At 42.9% G+C, this 19770-nt stretch overlaps 1 protein-coding gene across 1 annotated transcript in view; it reads right to left on the bottom strand.

Annotated features, from left to right (window-relative positions):
* DUSP16 (dual specificity phosphatase 16) overlaps positions 1–19770 on the bottom strand; it is a 75703-nt gene that overhangs the window by 50428 nt on the left and 5505 nt on the right. The window lies entirely within an intron of this gene.

Raw genomic sequence — 19770 nt, 5'->3', positions numbered from 1 at the left:
TGAGATTCCATTCGGTTACCTATGGAAATGCATCTATGACTTTATCATGGAAATTAGGAGAGTGTTATTTCTTCAAACTCACGCTACATCCAACTTCGCAAGAGTATCAATGGACTAAAGAATACCACTGAATTAGTTATGTGGGAGAACTGTTAAGTCTAAGACTATTTTGATGATCAATTTAATTAAAAGAACGAAATAAAGCTCAACTGGCCAAGAACCAGTGTTTGCCATTAGAGTAATCAGCGGAGAGGAAAAGTGTTCTGTTTTGATTGCAGCCTTTACTTGACTTGTAGCCTTTAAAGCTAGTGTCCAAACAGCAAATGTTTTAAAGACTGAGGTCGTTTTTAAATGACTGGTAAGCGTCTCCCTCCTCTTCTCAGATGAGGCGTTATTCTTTTCAACTTCCCAGATAGGATCCTGGCTTCTCGGCGGGTCACACTGCACTGGGTCTATCCCACCAGGAAAGAGGTGAGGCCCTTTCTCGCACACGATTCTCCCTCTGGGGCTGTCGCCGGCACAGCTGCCCCGGTGCCCACATCCGGGCCCACAGGCTGCCCCCCATCCCACCCCCCAGTTCCATTTTAAAACCTTCCTTTTTCAAAGGAATTCTCAGGAAAGGGGAAAGGACCCCAAAGCTGAGGACAGTGACCGAGCCTTGTCTGGTTGGGCTTCAGCTCAAGTTCAGATTCTCAGAGAATTTATGGAAAGCATATAATCAGGTGAGAAGTTTAAGACTGGCTTGTAGTTTAGCTATTAAACTACAAGCCAGTCTTAAATTTTTTTTTTCCTCCAGTAAAACTGAAGAAATAGGCAACAGGATACACCAAACAGGCTTTCAGCAGAGCCTTACACACAGACTATTAATAAGAGAAAAACTCAACATACTGAGCTCTGTGCGTCTGGAGCCTGTGCTCCGCAGCAAGAGAGGCCGCGACAGTGAGAGGCCCGCGCACCGCGATGAAGAGTGGCCCCCGCTTGTCACAACTAGAGAAAGCCCTCGCACAGAAACGAAGACCCAACACAGCCAAAAATAAATAAATGAATAAATAAATTAAAAAAAAAAAACTCAACAAATCAAAAGGGAAAAAAGGCGGCCATGATGTCCGGAAGCTTGAGCATCTTGGACTCGGACCATTTTAATCCTACGTTGATTAACGCTTCTCTGCCTCACACGCTGCGGGTTAACCCTGACAGAAATTCTGAGGTCTGGTATTTGGTAAAACGTATGCCATAAAGAAACAAAAACAAACCCCGAAACCATCCTCACCAAAGCCAAGAGGGCTACACGAGCTTAATGCACTTCTCAGTCACCTATTCCTGCCTTGGCCATATTTTCTTACCCCAGCATAGAGGATGCAACCTGCCTAGTGGTGGCGATAACGGGATAGAGGTTGCTTGAATCACTGTCTAGGCAGAGCTAGGCGTGGAGACATTTGTCAGCACTGGAAAAATCCAACGACCGTCTCTCAGCAACTCACAGCACTGCAGGAAGAACCCGCTCTCATCAGAGGCTCAGGCTGTTTACACGCATCTCAAGGGTCCACAGACAAAGGCTGGAAGAGTAGCCATCCTTCAGAGACCCGATACAAGGCCTCTGCTGCAGACACAGACCCAGGCAGAGTCCAGATCTGGGAGAAGCCTTCCCCAGGTTTCTGCTGAGGAAGGGCACTGCGCTCCTGGAACTGGCTCACCGGAAGCCTCCCGTTCATGGTCACCTGTTCTACCAGCTTCCGCCTCCCTGACCCACCTGAGCTCTCCGCCCCACTCCACCCCCTGCCCCCTCCTCGCCTCCTCTTTCCTGCCTCCACGCCAGTTATCCATCCCCGACACGCTCCTGCCCCAGGGCTCCCTCACTTACCCTTCTGCACTTAAAGCTTCCTCCTGGCACCCTGCCTGAAAACGACGGACTCTACACCCCCAGAAGCAGTAGTCTTGAGGGGGTGGGAATGAAGGACCCCTGGATGGAGTGGCTGGCAAGAGGAATGTGGCCAGAGGCTGGTTTAATCTGAGAGCTGAGGAGAACCCGTTGTGCCAGGATATTTGCAATAGAGCTGGGCTGGAGGCAGGGGAGGAGAGATTCAGAATGTTAGCTGGGGAATAACTGGTACATCCTCGTTTTCCTGAGCATCTGTCAGGCCTACTGCAGCTCATTCAGTCAACTAACAAATGGTTATCGGGCACCTAATAAGTGTCAGGCACTGCTGCGGAAATGCAACCAAAACGAACGAGGCAAAATCTCTCGTCCTCCTGGAGTTTCTAACTGAATGACGAGATGCACAATAAACAGCAACAACCACAAAACGTGTCGCGTGAGAGACGGTGATCAGTGCCGTGGAGAAGAAATTAAGCAGGGAAAGAAGAAGGAGAACGGAGGTGGAGGGGTTAAAGTTTTAAACAGAGTAGTCAGAGAAGTCCTTGCTCTGATGGTCAAGTAAAGCCCATGAGGGAGGTGGAAGATGGCTACGTGGACGCCTGGGAGACTAGTTCTCTATGTGAGGGCTTGAGGCCAATGAATATGTTGACCAAGGTAATGCTGAATTGGGCAAATGCCAGGAAAAGATGTGGCAGGTGTTCAGTCTTCCTTCAGAACTATGGTTATATCTTTTGGAAATGAAGCCGTTTTAGTCACTTGAACCTTTAACTTAAGCGTAAAATATATACACACACACACACAAACACACAAGAAAGTTTAGTATAGTTTCTTCCTCAAAACTACAAAGGAAGAAGCTGTGGTTCCTATGTTAGTGCATTACTTGGCAAAGAAATAAAAAGAAACACTGTAACAAGGAAGATTACTATTAATGCTAATTTAATACAATTCTTCCAACTCCACGAATGTGTAGTACCTAACAACAGAATCTTGGCTTTATAACAGGATGTAGGAAAACATCAAAGACATGTTGAACAAGATGCATGCTTGAAGAGAGCTCTACAACAAGGAGATCATTCAAAGGAGGTTTACGTTAAAATAAAGAAAAATGCTTTCAAGGAGCTCTCCTTGTCAGAAGGTGTATCGAATCCTTACCACAAGGTCTTTGTAAGAGAGATTACTGTATTCAGGGGGGTAGGTAATGCTAATATGAACTTATCATCTTTATCCATGCACCAGTTAGCCCACCTACCCCCAAACAGCAAAATTCCACTATCTAACAGGTGTACTTTCCTGACAAAGAGCTAAATTACTAAAGATATTACGACCAAAGTAAACATGACCAATAATGAAAGATAATCATGATATATAAAGAGAGTAAAATCAAAGTACAGAACAGTAGGTAAAGCAGAACCTCAAACACCCACATATATACAAACACACGAACATATATATTCAAAAATGTCATAATAGTTTTGCTTGGGTAAGGGTAACATTTATTATATTCTTTTCTTTCCCATAATATTGGAAAGTGCAGAAAAAAATTAGAGAAAGGGCATGACATCCACGCAGACCCGGGTCCTGGGGGCTCTAGCCCTCCTGAACAGCGCTGTCAAGAAAAGTGTGGGCTGGGAATTTCCTGGCAGTTCAGCGGTTAGGACTCGGTGCTTTCACTGCCTTGGGCCCAGGTTCGATCCCTGGTCAGGGAACTAAGATCCCACAAGCCGCGTGGCACGGCCAAAAAAAAAAAAAAAAAATGTATACACACACACACAATGACGACAAAAAAGTGTGGGTTTGGGCAAAGCAAGAATATCAACAAACACGATATAGGGAAGCTGATGTTTACTCTCAAGGTAAAAAGCTGAATCTCTACTTCACCAAAGGACTTACAAAGGATTATTTTAATAACAATAACGTTCGGGGGGGTGAGAATAATTAAATTTTAAATTACACACTTGTGGCTATAAACCTGGACTTTTAAAAAGGGTCAGCTGAGGTGTAACTCTTTTAATACCCAAGGGTTTTTTTTCTGTATACAAAGGACTCGTAGCTAGCTTTCTAATATATTCCCTACCACTCTTAAAATGTATTTCAATTTATAAAGTTTCCAAAACAAACCTACCTAAAGCATCGCAAATGAAACACCGTGTGACTTTTACTCCTCTCACTGGAAAAGCACAAATTCTTTTCACAGAGTCGCTAAGCGGCCCCGTCACTGTCCTCGGCTCCTAAACAGACGTGCACAAGACTTGAACAGATTCCAGGCGTGGCCTTCAAGCCTGGACCACACCTGCTTCCAAGGCCCTGAGGCTAAAAATAACCCTGGGGCCTCAAAAATGGGACACCAGCCAGGCCAGGGGTAGCTGCCGGCCCCCTGCTCCGCTCCACTGACAGTGAAAGCGGCAGCTACGAAGCTCGACAATCACAAAATCCTCCACCACAGGCTCCTGTCTGTCTCTCTGTGCCAACCACCTCCATCCTAGGCCGGCTCAGTTTCTTTTCCCCTTGATGCCAAAACCAACCCTAGGAACTTAGAAACAAGCGAGGTTTTATGGTGTATTGTTTAAACAAAACAAAACAAAACCAAAAAAACCTGTGGACCAAGACTCAGGAGACCTTGTTCCTAAGTTCAGCTCCTCTACGAAGATGCAAAACTGTCACAGCAAGAGTCACATCCTCCAGCCTGTTGTTTCCTCACCTGTGATCACGTAACATCTAAGGATTATCTAGGGATATGATGAGATCGCCGTCAGCGCATCTCAGGTCTTAGCAAGTTGCCCTGACAAGGACAGAGTAGCAGGGCGGATGTGATCATCAGGCAGTCACGTTGAGGAGTCAGTCTGCATCCTCCAACAGACAAGTTAAAACGTAACTCCTGGACAATGGCTCCTCAAAAAGCATGGTGAGCAGACAATTTCCTTTGTGGTGGAGGATTTCCATTGCTCCAAGACAATGACTCCCGCTTCTCTGCCAGCCCCAGAATTTGCAGGATCCCCCTCTGGGACTGTTACGCTACCAGGTAAGGAAGAAAGAAAGGGAGGGAGGTCGGAGGAGGGGCAGAGGAAGGGGCAGCGGCAGCAGCAGCATCGCTGTTCCCTCCAGGCTCCCAGGCTAATTTAAGTCACTGCATCTGTCTTCACGCTTCCCCTTCTGAGGCCCGGGGAGTCACTGGTGTCAGGAGGCTGCATCACAGGGCAAAGCGGGTGACAGGGCCAGGACCTGGGCCGAAGAATCATAGCGCCACAAGATAGAAGGAGACCGCAGAGCAGCCCAAGATGCTCCTGAGATGGGAGCCTGACTGTGTCCTGTCCTCACCTGTAGTTACTTTTTCCGCTCTGTCCTTTCCACCTTCTATCTTTGTCCTATAACTTGGCTCTAACACACATCACCAAATGGCAACTTCTGTGCCCTGACCGGTGCTCAGATGCCTTGATGTTTCTTTCTCACTCCCTCTCTCCCTTCACATTCACCTTAATTTCTCTCCTTGGTATTAAAACCGAGCCTCTTCCTTTCTAAGGTTTACCCCTTATCATTAATCATTAATTTTCTTTTTCGGGGGCAACTGCCAAGGCCCTACATGTGTTGCTGTTACAGTGAAGAGTCATCACTGCTCCAGACTGCTTTGACCCACACTTCCGTGGATTCAGGTGTTTTGTCAACCTTTAAAATCTTTTGATTATTTGTTACCTTAGAATAAAAACTTTTATTTCGGAGGAGAGAGGTAAAATTTTCCAGTGAGGTTATTTCATCCGTGGTCGTACTGAGTAGAGATGATTACGTCGGGATCTTACATTTTCACTAGCCCTCAAATGCCCTGATGATCTAGACACTAAAAGTTAAATCCCTACCTAAACCTCAGAGGAAGACAATACAAACGCTCAGTGTCTTCCCACCAGATTATTTAGAAACTAACAAGATCTGAATTATTTTGTAACGGAGGGCTTGGGTCTGAAGCAGGAAGCAAGTGCTGCACGTGTGGACAGAGCTGTCTTCATCCGGAGCCTGCCGGCACCTGTGTCAGCAGCATCCCCACCCACCCTGCCTGTTTCCTCCACCCCCAGCCTCGGGTGAGCACAAACCCCAGCCCGAGGACCTTCCAAGAGAAAGAAGAAAAGGCAGAGAGGAGACCTGAACAACGGCCGGCCTCTTAGCTCTGCTCCCAGTGACTCTATTGGCTAATTTTTAAACAAGGATTTCCCGCACAATTTGAATAGCAAAATAAATAGTAATGGATTATAACCCACAGAATAAAATAAATAACCATGAGTGCCAAAAAAAAAAGAAAAAAAGAAATTTCTCACAAAACACTTGCTCTATGATGAAAGTTGGAGAGGATGGTGTTTCTATTTGCTATTTTTTTTTCTTTTTTAATACGCTGTTCTGTCATCTTAACTCCCTCCATCAACTCTGGCGTGACACCGGTTGGGTTCCGGCATGCCGCATGCAGCAGGGAACACCTTCCTACCAAAGCCTCACTTTCCCTCTCTGAAAAATACCAAAATCTGTATTGGTTTAAGTTAAATTGACTCAGATGTCTAAACCAATGCAGGGCACTGTGGGAAAAACAGAAGAGATGGCAGGTCCCTGATGTTAACTGGTTGAGTAAATAGTTTTTAAAAATGACATTTGGACAAACACAAAATGATAATGTGCTGGCAGATGTACAGCAGCTCAGAGAGGCAGGCTTCCCGGCGTTCTGAAGGAAAACAGGGACATGAACTGCAAGAGAGAAGAGGGAAGAAAACTGCCGGTGAAGGCAATGCAGGAGCAAAGGCAGAGGGAGGGGCCGTGCGCAGCTTTTCCCGGCCAGAGCACAGACTGCCTCGGCGAGTGACGGATAAGCTGGTGAAGTAGGAAGGGCCGCTGCTGACACACCTGGACGTCTACAGCCGTCGAAGCCACCGCGAGCTTCAGGAACAGGAGAACATCACAGAGGAATGTCTCTGGGAGCTTTGTATGGATTGAAAGGAGAAAACAGGAGAAAGGAGACTAGCCAGTTATCACCTTTACAGTTCTAGTGATCTGAGGATGGGCTCTGCCTAGGAGGATGACTGTAAAATCTGACAGGAAAAGAAAGATCCAAGAGGCTGGGAGGGTCAAAGTCCAAGGCAGCACGCCGGGCGCAAAACACCTTCATGAAATAGCGTGCTTCCTGACTGAAAGTGCCCATGCAAAGGGCTGCTGAGACTTCATTATTAAATTATTCCACCATGAGGACATCATCTGAAAATATCTCAATACCCATTCTGTCCTTGCTTCAGATGAACCCATATCAAGCAGAATGAGCAACATGTACAAGTTCAAGTTTTACTAGTCAGGGCCTGTCGAGAAACCAAAAGAATTAGACATAGTAGAAGGTCAAAATTACGTAAAGCAGAGGTGAAGTCCGATGTTGGCATTATGGGTGACTTGCTTCTATATACTGAATATTTTTCAGTGATTTCCCAATTTTCCATTATATATGAGTGTATATGTATATAAAACTTTTGCAACAGAAAATTAAAACTATATAGTTTTAATCAGTCATAACTCATGTCATTCTCATGCTGTTCAGAGAAGGAAAGAAGATTTGGAAGTCGAGGTACTGGGGCCTATTCTCTGCATTAGCTAAGTAAAAAATTATTTTGTAGGAATCATTAACCAAAATAAGTTTTAATACAGAATCATGGGATTTATCCAACAGTGACTCAGTAGTCTGAAAAAATTAAAGAGATTTTTTAAAATGTAATTACACATCCCTGTGACAACCGTGCTCCAAGGCACACGGCCTGCAAATGCATTCCAGACAAAGCAATGTAAGTATATACGGCTTAGTACAGGGCAATGTTCCTTTTCCAAATGTAACCTTCAGTATCAAAGACCATATATTCAAAATTAAAATTAAAAGCAAAATGATTACAAATACAGTATGCCTGCCACAAGTGAACTTAGTGTAAAGCAGACTGCAGGACTGTCTATTAAGTAACTCACTGACTTAAAAACCAAAATATCCAATTTCACCATCTCATCTAAAATGTAGTCCATGGCATAGAGCCTAAGAATAATGTTCGTACAGCTCTACTGTTTCATCCTTCTGCCTAGGTTCCCAAATAGGTTTAAAAGAAACCTATCACATTTGCTATCAACACACGTAAGCATCACAGAGCACTAAGTACAGTGCAGCCAATGTTTAGTTTTTTCTCCTGCAAATAGTGTTTTTCTGAATTCTAGGATTGTGGACTTTAATCTGTAAAACTACAGGAAGAAAAATGAAATGGGTTAGTAGAATAGACATGTGTTCATTTACTGAGTGCCTACTATATTCAATTCCCTAGAGAGCAACTTCCCACTTTTGTTTAATCACAAGAATTACTTAGGAACTTGATAAAAATAATCACCCAGGCCCCACCCCTGAAGATCCATTCTTAGGGTATGGAGTGGAGACTGTGAATTTGTATTTTTGACAAATGCTCCAGAAGTTTCTTAGGGTCATTTTTAAGTACATCTTTAAGTTTGAAAAACAATGCCCTCAAGACACAGTTGGGGGACTTCCCTGGTGGTACAGTGGTTAAGAATCCGACTGCCAATGCAGGGGACACGAGTTTGAGCCCTGGGCTGGGAAGATCCCACATGCCGCGGAGCAACTAAGCCTGCGAGCCACAACTACTGAAGCCCAACAGCCACAACTACTGAAGCCCGCGCACCTAGAGCCCGTGCTCCGCAACAAGAGAAGCCACCGCAATGAGAAGCCCGCGCACCGCAACAGAGTAGCCCCCGCTCACTGCAACGAGAAAGCCCGCGCGCAGCAACGAGGACCCAACGCAGCCAAAAATAAATAAATTTATTTAAAAAAAAAAAAGACACGACGGGGTCTCTCAATGTTCACATTCAATGAGTTGTCAAGACCTACTGATCTTCAGTCTCTCTCACCTGGAGGACAGAAAGGTGTGAAAGCTGTGTTTGAACTGACCATAATGGCAACAGGAACTGCCAGTAATGGAGGAATGGGCAGTCAGCCAGAGACCATCCGACTCTCACAGCTGAAGCAGGACGTCCATTTAGTCTAGTGCCTGCCTTCTGGTAGGTTAATAATATCCATTTACAAAATGCGAAGTATTTGCCCAAAGTCACATAATTCGTCAGTGGTGGAACAGAGACTAGAGTTTCTATGAACAGGGCTTTCCATAACCCTACAGAGCTTAACCAAACATTTTGCAAATTTTAATAGGCTCCTGAAAGGCACAGAAAGCAACAGATTTCAAAAGATGAAAAATAACACACCCTTTTAAACGCCTGATGCGTGTGGCTGTGAAGAGGAGGGGCCTCATCAAAAGGCCAGCCCGCCACGCGGTTACAAATAGCCACGAACAAAGCAGAGAACCAAGCGATGAGGCGACAAGCCTTCACAGAACGCTCACGAAGACTGCGGAACCCCGGGAGCAGAAGCTGGTCTGCTTCACTGAGTCACTGTGAGAACACAGTGAGTATGTGGAAGAGTGGTACTTTGTAAATTGGAACATTGACTAAAAAGCTAATAACACAGGATGAATGGGGAAGTATTTTGGCTAATACAGTATTTCTGAACCTTGCCTGCATACGAAGTCACCCAGGGAGCTCTTAAATATCCTGAAGTACCTCAGACCGACAAATCAGAATCCCTGGGGAGTGGGCCCCAGGCATCAGTATTTTTTACCCAAACAGGTACAGGTGGATTCTTTACCTCCTCCCAAGGGTCACAAAAGACAGGCCACTTGCAAGGCAGAGCTTAAAAGGGAGCAAAGCAGAAGCCTGGTGATGCACACAGTGCCGTAACTCGTCTGCCCTATTTCTTGAGGTATGTGTGTTATAACATCTGCTGGAAGCCTGGGGTTCTGGATATATTATCAGGTAATGGAGCAAGTTCTCAGTGTCGCAGTTTCTCTAATTCCAATAATAATAAAGGAGCACAATTCACTTATGACACCCAACAGAAGGCCACAAGGATATGCTGGGGCACAGAACCCCACTGTGGCTTAATCAAACAGCGTATGGGTGAAGCAACCCAGTTTCCAATCTGTTTTCACTGTTTTTTAGAGGTAGATGTCTTTAAAAAAAGGCTTTTAAAGGCTGGGAGGAGACAAGGTAGAGCTCAGTTTTCACCTGTGTACAAGCAAATGCAAGTTAACTATCTGCGCCCAGGAATTTCCCATTACTAAGGGCAAATCACCACGACAAGGGCAGACAATCTTTTGTAATTCCTCTCTCTAGTCCAATCCTGTAAAACTTCATTTAATAAGCTGATGACAGAAACCAAGATTTGCGCTTCCAGCCAAACAATCTATGTTATATTAAACAAAGGCCATCCCCACCCTTCTCAAGGTTCTGCCAGCAATTTCTTTAAAAAAAAGGTGGCATTCAACCAAAGTCAGGAGTTTTTATTCATAATACACCTTATGAACATACAGTAGAAGAAACTAGACTGGGAAGCGTTCACAGGCTGTCTCCTTCGAACAGTGGGTCTCCCCGTGGCTCATTCACTGAACAACCGCTTTTGAACATCCTGTCTGTGCAAGTCTCTTTGCTCAAGTACCTCGGGAGGACGCAATTTAAGACAATACCATAGAAATAAAATCTGTACCCAGGCCATCTGCCAGGCTCAGCAGGACGGGAGGTCTCCAAGAGTAAGAGAAGGGAGGACTTCCAGGGGGGGCGTCTGGAGGTCGGCGAGGGGACACATGTGTCCCTCTGGATGTTCTCCTACCCCAGCTCCGAGGATGCTACACAACCTGTATTCACGAACAACCTCTGGCCAAGGGAAGTCTGGGGGAAGCGGGGACGTCACCTTCTACCAATTCTGGAGGCAACCTCTGTGCATCTGGTCCTTGAAGGGTGGCTGTTTCCTGCCAGGCAACACCTAACACAGACCCGTCTTCAGGAGGCAGACAGGCTGCTGGTTGTCACTGTGGCACTGACCTAGCAGAGGGGAAGGCGGGGAGGGGGAAGGAGGTTCATCTTCCTTCAGACCCCAGGTACGCACAGTACCCTCCCCCAACACAAATACAAACACAAAAGAGAGAAGAATGAAAGGCAGGTACCCGCTTTACAACTCTGACAGTTATCTGACAAGATTACACTGACTTAACTTCTGCCCAGCAGCATCTCTTGCAAAGTGTAAGCAGGAAGAATACAAAGGAGGAACTCGTTAAAATTAGTCCATTCTATTGGAAGGCCCAGTAAGGCAGGCAAAAGGCACAAGTTCTCAGGAGCCAGGCCATCTAAATAGCTGTAGACAGTAGAAGTCAGCTGTCTAGACCCACGGTCCTCAGGCTTTTTAGTCTACACACCACTTGAGAACGACAAAACTGCCTGGTCCACGTCTCCCTGACAATTGTTTCTCTGACTACAGTCATCCCTCAGTAACCACAGGGATAGATTACAGGAGCCCGCATCGACACCAAAATCCTAGGATGCTCAAGTCCCTTAAATAAAATGACGTAGCACAGTGAATAGTCAGCCCTCCACGTCTGTGGGTTTTGCACGTGGAAACTGTACTCGTGATCCGTTACAAACCCTAGAGGAAGCAATGTCCAAGAAAGTTCTGTAGAGCACTATAGTGAGACATGAAGCCTAGATCAGAATTTAGATATGAGAGTACTAAGAACATGTACACAAAAACCTGTACAAGAATGTTCATAGCAGCATTATTTATAATGGCCCCGAAGTGCCTCAACTGACGAATGGATATGCAAAACGTGTCTATATCCAGACAACAGAATATTACTCAGCCATTAAAGGGAACGGATTTGATACCAGCGACAGCACGGATAAACTCTGAAAACATTAAGCTAAGTGAAAGAAACCAGACACAAAAGGGGGGAGGAGGGAGATGGGGAGTGACTGCTAATGTGTAAAAGGATTGTTTGGGGTGATGGTTCAATAGCGGTGACGGTTGCACAGTTCTGTAGATACACTAAAACCACTGACTTGTATACTTTAAAAGGATAAATTTTATACTTGTGAGTTTTATCTCGATTTTTTTTAAAGTATAAATTTTATGGTAAGTGAATTATATTTCAGTAATTTTTTTAAAAAAGACAAAGAAAGGCCAAGGAACTACACCAAAGAAAAGGAAACTAGAAAGATACGTGACAAGTAAATGCAGTATCTGATCCTCAACTGGATCCTGTACTAGAGGGAAACAATGCTATGAAGACTGTTGTTGGATTGACTGACAAGATGGGAATAAAAATGGTGGACTGAACAGAGGTATTAAATCCAGGCTAGGTTTACTGGGTTTAACAGCCCTACTGTGGGTAGGAGAATGTCCTTGTTCTTTGGAGACCCACTGACGTGCTTGGGGACAGAGGACCATGATGTGTGCAAGTTATTCTCAAATGGGAAAATAAATCATGTATATATGTGAAGAGAGAGGGCAAGTGATGAAGCAAAGAGAGAAAACTATTAATAGTAGATGCTGATCTTTTTTCTCTAAGTGTAAAATTATTTCCAAACAAAAAGTTTAAAATAATTTACACATACTGTAAGATCCAAAACTTCTACTTTCAATAAATTATCCTATATAAATATACTTGCTCAAATACATTTTATGTGAAATACTGTTCACTGAAACATTGTGTAATTATAAAGTCAGAAACAATCTCAATGTCAATGAATGATAAATGGTCTAAATATATTATATTCCACATGACTCTAAAAAGCAAGATGTCTATCTATATGTACTGATATAGAATGGTTTCCAACAATATATTCTTTCATGAAGGAAAAAAAAAACCCCACAAAACAGGGATACAGGAAGAATGGGTTTATCCCTAGCCACAAAAGCAATAAAATAAAAACTCAAGAAGCCTAGGAATGTCTTGATTTAGTCAGGAAAGAATTTAAACCTGTTCTCTATGTTTATTTATGGAGCTAGTTATTTGTATCTGTAGATACAAATAATTTTCTCTCTTACAACACTGATAATATGAACTTTACTAATGACAACAAATATAATCTTGGATGCTGTTCACTCCTATGGTTAACTCAAAATATTTCTTTTAACAAACTTTTTAAATTCAAATATAACATATATTCCAAAAAGCATACAAATCATGAATGTACAAAGAACTTTTACTAAGTTAACATACTCATATAACTACCATCCTGATCAAGTACTAGAAGATTCCAGAAGTTGGCCTCATATACCATCCCATCAACTAATCTCCCTCCCTAAATGTAACCACTATCCTGACTCCTTACCCATATATTAGTTTTGCTTGTATTTTAAAATAAATAATTAATTAATTTTTTGGCTGCATTGGGTCTTCGTGGCTGAGCACGGGCTCTCTCCAGTTGCGGCGAGTGGGGGCCACTCTTCATTGCAGTGTGCAGGCCTCTTATTGCGGTGGCTTCTCTTGTTGCAGAGCATGGGCTCCAGGCACGCGAGCTTCAGTAGTTGTGGCTCACAGGCTCTAGAGTGCAGGCTCAGTAGTTGTGGCGCACCGGCTTAGTTGCTCTGTAGCACGTAGGACCTTCCCCGACCAGGGCTCGAATCCGTGTCCCCTGCATTGGCAGGCAGATTTCTAACCACTGCGCCACCAGGGAAGTCCTAGTTTCCTTGTTTTTGAACTCTTTTGTGCCTGAACTCTTTTACTCAACATTATATTCGAGCCCATGTTGTTGTCAATAGCAGTAGTTTTTCCTGTTTGCTGGTCTATGGTATTTTACTGAATATACAACGATGTATTATATTTCTCCATTCTTCTATTGATGGACCTTTTGGGTTGTTTCCAGTTCAGAGCTATTATGAATTATACTACGAACATTCTTGTACACGTCTTTTGGTGAACATAAGCACACACGTTTCTGTTGGGTATACAACTAGGACTGGACTTGCTGGGTCAGAGGCACAACGAGTGTGTAGAACTCTAATACTACCAATTTTCCAAAGCGATTGTGCTAATTTACAATGTCACCATCAGTGTTTGAGAGTTCTGGGTGCTCTGCATCCTTGCTGACACTTGATATTGTCAAGTTTTTTGTTGCTGTATTTGTTTTTTAAATTTTAGCTATTCTGGTCAGTGTGCAGGGATAATCCACTCTAGTTTTATTGAGCATTATTTGATAACTACTGTGTTGAGCACCTCTAGAAGCTTTTTTTAACTTCCTGTATTTAGATCTACATTTGACCTGGAATTCTTTTGTGTGTATGATGCGAGGTAGGGGGAAAAATTAGGTTTTTTCAATATGGATAAGCAATTGATCCAGGATTATTTATGGAACAGACTTTTCTTTCCACATTGCTGTATGATGCCATCTTAGTCATAAATTGTGTGTGTGTGTGTGTGTATGTATAAAATATATGTATTACTTATAAATACACACATACTTTTATATATGAATTGTGGGTCTGTTTCTGGTTTCTGTTCTATTCCACTGATCTATTTGTTTATTCTACACTGCATATACAATAGTGTAAATTCCGCAATTTGTTTTTCTTCGACATTATTACCTTGACTAATTGGCCATTTGTGTTTCCATATAGATTTCAGGATCAGCTTGTATAACGATTTCGGACATCGTTTATTAGATTTAGTCCTAGGTATCTGATATTTTTTGGTGCTATTATACATACCATCTTTCTTAAAGCTTCATTTTCTGATTACTACTGCTATACGGAAATACAGATTTCACATACTGACCTGGTACCTAAACTTACTTTTTAAAAAACATTACTTTTAATTTATGAAAAGTAAAATTCATGTTTTTTGGCGTATAGTTCTATGAGTTTTGACCAGATGTATAATGTGACCATCACCACAGCCAAGACAGAACACTTCCATCGCTCCAGAAAATTTCTTCATGCCACTCCTTTGTAATCAGCACCTTCTCCCCACCCTGAACACTGACTGACCTGTTCTCCATACCTATAGCTTTGCCCTTCTAGAATACGGCTTAAATTGAATCATAGCGTGCATCGCTTTTTGACAGTGCCTTCTTTTACTCAACATACTGCCTTTAGGAGTCATACCCGTCGCTGCATGTATCAATAGTTTGTAGGAATGTACCACCATTTGTATATTCATTCACCGGTCGTAGGATATTTGGGTTCTTTCTAGTTTTGGGTGATTATTCATAAAACTGAATAAATATTTGAGGACAGGTTTTTGTGTGAACATAATTTCTCATTTTTCTTAAGTAAATACCCAGGAGCAGGACTGACGAGTCATATGGTAAGTGTACGTTTATCTTCATAAGAGACTGTTGAACTGTCTTCTGCAATAGCCATACCATTTTGCACTCCCACCAGCAACATACGAAAGTTCCATTTGCTCTGCATCCTCACCAGAACTTGGTTCCCATTTAGGAAGTTCCTATTTTTGTTTGCTAAGAGCTTTTTCTCATGAACAGATACCAGATTTTAACAAATAGTTTGCCTGAATTACTGAGACAGTCATATGATTTTTCTACCTTTTACAGTTAATGTGGTAAATTATATTAACTGATTTTTTAATACTATCAAAACATTTTTATATGTACATTCCCAATTTAATTAGAAAAGCTTACTTAATGATCGAATCTTGTTACTCTAATAATAGGTTAGAAGGTACACGCATAAATGAAGTCTAATGATATTCTAAAATCCTACCACCTAGCCCAAACTGTAAGATCCCTTCGGTCACATTTCCTAGCAAGTATTTCCCCCCAAATACAAAGCAGATGAGAGGCATGATGACCAAATCACAGTCTGAGAGCCTTATGGACCCCTGTGATGTTTAATATTTGGATTCTGAATCGCCCAAAAGGAAAAAGAACTCCCATTACAAATGATATTGATGCTGTAATAATAGTAACATCACATACTTTTAGAAACCAGAAACCAAAATGTATAGAAGTTACATTTCCCATGCAACATAAATGGATGAAAAATGGAAACGTGATAGCTTTATGTATTATATAATTTATGAAATGCTACCATTTGGAGGGGAAACCTTACACCCTTTTGACATTGATGAATTCTGGGCTACTAATTACCAACCATAAGTTAGTCTTGCCTTTTCACTTTACCTGTGTTCCGGGGGTTATGTTTTTTCATAATTAAATGACTAACCTATGACCAGAGGGATGGTGACGAGGAGCCCCACAGGGCCTAGATAATCTTTTGCTATGAAATCATCACGTTACCAAATGCATTTTCAGTCCTTGAGTGGACTGTATAATCTAGATGAAGGATGACATCAGGTGGCTCTGAACATTTGGGCAGCTTTTCACGATGTAGCTCTCTGAAGTTGCCTCGGCCCCTGCACTACCCCTCCCCTGCTCACACACTGGCTATATTTAGCATTTTGGCAAAAGAAGGGACTGGCGATATTCCATCAAGACCTGACAACAGGCCAGAAGGCAATGGAGATGCCTCGGATGGCCAAGGACAAAGACACTGCTGGACTAGATAGCCTGGGTTCTATTGCGAGCGCGACCAGAAACTCGCTCTTCCTGAGTCATCGTGCATATTCCTCACCTATTCCTATGGGGTTTACTGGATTCTGCTTCTTTACCTTATTACCTCATAGAATACCGTTAGCATCAGAGCGTTTTAAGTCACAGCGCCATACGGCGATAACGTAACTCCATATAACTAAGAGGAGCTCCCTAAAGACTGGTTATCTGTCAGACGGCATCTGTGAGATGCAAAAAATTAAAACTACCAAGTGCTTGAAAGCTAAAAGTAATTCTAAGCATGCCCTATCAGAGTCCACGGTAACCTTCAACATCAACCACCACAATCACATTACTTTTTAAAAATGATTACCAAAATATCACTATGAAAGCCATGGACAGGGAATAAACAAATCAGTTGGGTACGATTTCTTTAAACCTAGCATTTAACACAAAAATATAGCTAGTTTTACAGAAATGAGAATTCACTGAATTTAGTTCTGTTTGTTCTGTGTGTTCAAAACAACAAATACACTCTCCAATGAACTTTGGCTTCTATTTCCCCATGACTGTGAATAGGTTTAAAAAATAACAACTGCTCTATTTCTCCAGGGCGAAGTCCAAGCCCGAGCACTCTACCACGTGTGAGGACTCGTGTGAGGTGGCAGTTAAAGAACTGACCTGTAGGCCCAGGATGTGGAGGTGACACCATACTATAAAGAGCCAAAGGAGTTAAAACTTAGCAAACCAGGGGCTTCCCTGGTGGCGCGGTGGTTAAGAATCCGCCTGCCAATGCAGGGGACAAGAGTTCCATCCCTGGTCCGGGAAGATCCCACATGCCGCAGAGCAGGAATCCCGTGCGCCACAACTACTGAGCCTGCACTCTAGAGCTGCAAGCCACAAACACTGAGCCTGCGTGCCACAACTACTGAAGCCCATGCTCCTAGAGCCCATGCTCTGCATCAAGAGAGGCCACGCGACGAGAAGCCCGCGTACCGCAACGAAGTGTAGCTCCCGCTCACGGCAGCTAGAGAAAGCCCACGCACAGCAACGAAGACCCAATGCAGCCAAAAATAAATAAATGCATTTAAAAATTAATAAAATAATATAAAATAAAAAGTTAGCAAACCAAAGATCCAACAGGACTTCGGTGGAGTGCTTCTTACTAGCCATCAACAAAGACTCCTTAGTCTAGGAGTCACATATTACCGAGGTTCCAAGGGAACTTTACATGTTAGAGGTTAGTTGGTAAAAAGCAATACTCTCAAAACTCGGTATTTTAGATCTGGAAGACACCTCAGTTATCACCTTGTCCACCCCTGGTTTTATAGGTAATAAGGAGGAGGAGGGATAGGAAGAGGAGGATGAATGAGGCCTCAAATCCTCTTTGGGAGTAAAGCCCTCAATTAAACAAGCTGCACTGATAGTGGCTGAAGATGGGGGAGTTCCTCCGCAGTTACTGCAGTTCCTCTGCTCCGCTCACTGCATTTCTGTATCCCGCACTATAGCCCACCTGATCTGTGAGCAGTTCTACTCTGCTAATTCATATTTTAACGAGAAAATGGCATCTTACAAGTCAACAACAAAAAATTAAATAACCGATCAAAAGATGGGCAAAGGACTTAGATACTTCCCCAGAGATGATACACAAATGGCCAACAAGGAGATGAAAAGATGCCCATCATTACTAATCACCAGAGAAATGCAAATCAAAACCACAATGAGGTATCACCTCACACCATCAGAATGGCCATTATTTAAAAAAAAAAAAAACGAAAATCACAAGTGTTGGCAAGGATGTGGAGAAATTAGAACCTTCGTCCACCGTTGGTGGGATTGTGAATTGGTACAACTGCTGTATAAAACAGTATGGCAGTTCCTCAAAAAATTAAAAATAGAATTACCATATGACCCAGGCATTCCACTTCTGGGTATTTAGCCAATAGAATTACAAGCAGGGTCTCCAGGAGATATTTGTACATCCATTATTCACAATAGCCACCCCAATATCAACAGATGAACAAAATGTGATTAAACACACAATAATAATACAATAGTATTCAGCCTTAAAAAGGAAGGAAATCCTGCTACATGTTACAACATGGATGAACCTTGAGGACATTATACTAAGTGAACTAAGTCACAAAAAGATAAACGCCGTACGATTCCACTTATATGAGGTATTTAAAATAGTCAAATTCATAGAAACAGGACATAGAACGGTGGTTACCAGAGCTGGGGGAGGGAGAAAAGGGGATCTGTTGTTTGACGGGTATAGAGTTTCAGATCTGCAAGATGTAAGAAGTTCTAAAGGTCTGTTTCACAACACTGTGGACATTCTTAAGAGTACTGAACTGTAGCTTGAAAATGGTTACAATGAGAAATTTTACATTGTTTTTAACCACAATTTTTTTAAAAAAGAAAAGAAAGAAAATGGTAATAGATCTCTTCCCTCTTTTTTGCTGCGTCCCTCCCAATCTTTCATACCTAAAGGGGCGAGAACTGCTCCAGGACACTGTCTTCCTTCCCCTAAACTAGCCTACGGTAGCAGCCAACAAGCACTCGGCTCCTACATGCGGCGAGCAGGGCTGCTCTGCAGTCACAGGTGAGAGGGGGAAATGGCCAGGAGAGGACTTCAGATGGACTGACCTCCACTTCTGACTGTGACTTCACCCCTCAGCCTAGGAGAGTGGAGACTGATGTGCTGGACCCCTGGATGAAGAGCCCCTAGGGCAAAGAATAACATGTTTCCTAGTGATTTGCTTAAACCATGAAGAGCAGATAGTCAATCAAGAGGTGCTAGCAACAAGCATAAACTCCTGGCTGACCAAGGTCACAGGCTACACTTCTTTGCATCCCTTCTAATACCTCACTCTCAGACGTCACTCAGTAATACCTGTTCATGCTGGTAACAGTGACATGCCGATGACCACTAGCCAAAAGGATGGATCTTTGGTCCAGAAGAAAAGCCTACCAGACTCAGAAGCCCAAGTGCTCATTGTAATAAATGAACTAAGGTCATTTGTACAATAAAAATCTCCACTGATTTCACAGTAACTTTTATTAAGAACTTGTATAAAACTACTTTTTCCTGGCAAGTGGATACGATACTGCCTAACACTTGGTACCTGGAAATCCAACCCCCCACCATATACTGTGTCACCTTAACATCATGTTAATTACATTCTATAATGAGACAGCCACTGGCAGCATCTAAGATCCTGCCAAACAGGTCATTCGTTTGCCAGAAAAAATTGCTTGAGTTTGTCCTTCAGCTAGGACTGTATTCAAGAGAAGAAGGGGTTTTCCACTGTACACGATTTTTATTGTTGGTTATAAAACCAAGAAGCTATAAAATCAAGCTTCCGGAATATTTACATTAACAAGGCTCTTAGTCACTCACATAATGAAAAATGAAAACAACTGCTTTAATTATGTAGTTAAAAGGGTTTCAGTAGAAGGAAAAGTTTCTGTTATTTGGATATTCTACAGTAATGAAA

Source organism: Tursiops truncatus, chromosome 11 (genome assembly GCF_011762595.2).
Source record: "Tursiops truncatus isolate mTurTru1 chromosome 11, mTurTru1.mat.Y, whole genome shotgun sequence".
In the NCBI taxonomy this organism is placed as follows: Eukaryota; Metazoa; Chordata; class Mammalia; order Artiodactyla; family Delphinidae; genus Tursiops; species Tursiops truncatus.
This window is presented reverse-complemented; position numbering and strand designations above follow the sequence as displayed.